Genomic DNA, 1,314 nt, shown 5'->3' with positions numbered 1-1,314 from the left:
TGTATGTGATGTGAAAACAAGAGATATAAAGGGGCTACACAGGAGGTAAGAGAGGGAGAAGAAAGGGGAGAGGGAAAGGGAAGGGAAGAGAGAGAGAGAAGAGGGAAAGAAAGGGGAAGAGGGAGAGAGAGGGCTATGAGAGACTGCACAAAGAAACGTTGATCCCTAGAGAGAAGTCTCTGTGTCCATGCAGCCCCTCCAAGGAACCAGGAAACCCCCACACCACCGCCAAAAGCAGAGGAACCAGATGAAGACACACTAACAGAGACAGAGACCCATGGGAAATGGATGTAGACACAATAGGACCTGGAGGAAGGCCAGCACAATAACATGTGACTCTCCCACCACCGCTCTAGATAGAAAAAGATGTTACTAGACGGAGATGGAGAGAAAAGGAAGGACTGGGCACAGTGTGGAGACATAACATGAAGGAGCAATCTGGACCTGTTTGTATGTGATTCAGGAAAATTATGTATGTCCAGAGGGAAGATGGACTCTATCAAAAGCGGCGGGGGGGGGGGGGGGATGATATTGCTGGACTCCTTTATAACCCTAAATTCTTTTTCAAATGGAGGCTCTCTGCCCAGGGTCATACTAGAGCCTGCAGTATTTGAGTCCCTAGACAAGGTCCTGACTTATTTCCCCTTGCAGGGAAATTGAGCACACATCAAGGAGTCCAGGACCGGGTTTACTGGTAAATGTTTAACGACAAGCTCTCTGGGGGAAAAAAATTACTCACAACACGCCTATAAGTTTAATCTACGTTGTTAATATGCTCCCCACTAACTCTTAAGACTAGGCAATCAGCAAAAAATAAATTAGACCCTGATTGGTAGCATTTGCTGATTTCTGAAATGCAAATGCTCACATTAAAATTTTATAAATTTAACTGAAAAAAAATTAACAATTGGCTCCCTTGAACCATTTGAAGCTGGCCCCAGCTCACTCCTGAGTTCCAGCAAGTCTCCCTTCTGGTGAGTCCCATGCTTCCTAGGGAAGTCTGGAGAATGGCTATAGATAGATTCCTAGATAAAGTAGATGTCTCCCAGGGAAGGAAGGAAGACATTTTAATTATTTATGAACATGTATGTGAATCTTATACATTTTTTTCTGATGAGTTAAATAAAACATTCCCTAGTTTTAATTAAATTTAAAAACATTCTAATTTGAGAACTTTGTTAGCTTGGGTACTTTTAGGGAGCCCTTTAAGAAAAACAAGTCAAATTCTTATGTTTTCAAATGTTCAAATTTTTCAAAAATTTCAAATGTTTCAAATTTATATGTTTAACTATGAAGGCAAAACAACAAAAAATC

This window comes from Monodelphis domestica, chromosome 2, assembly GCF_027887165.1.
Source record: "Monodelphis domestica isolate mMonDom1 chromosome 2, mMonDom1.pri, whole genome shotgun sequence".
Taxonomy (NCBI): Eukaryota; Metazoa; Chordata; class Mammalia; order Didelphimorphia; family Didelphidae; genus Monodelphis; species Monodelphis domestica.
Note: the sequence above shows the minus strand (reverse complement) of the source record.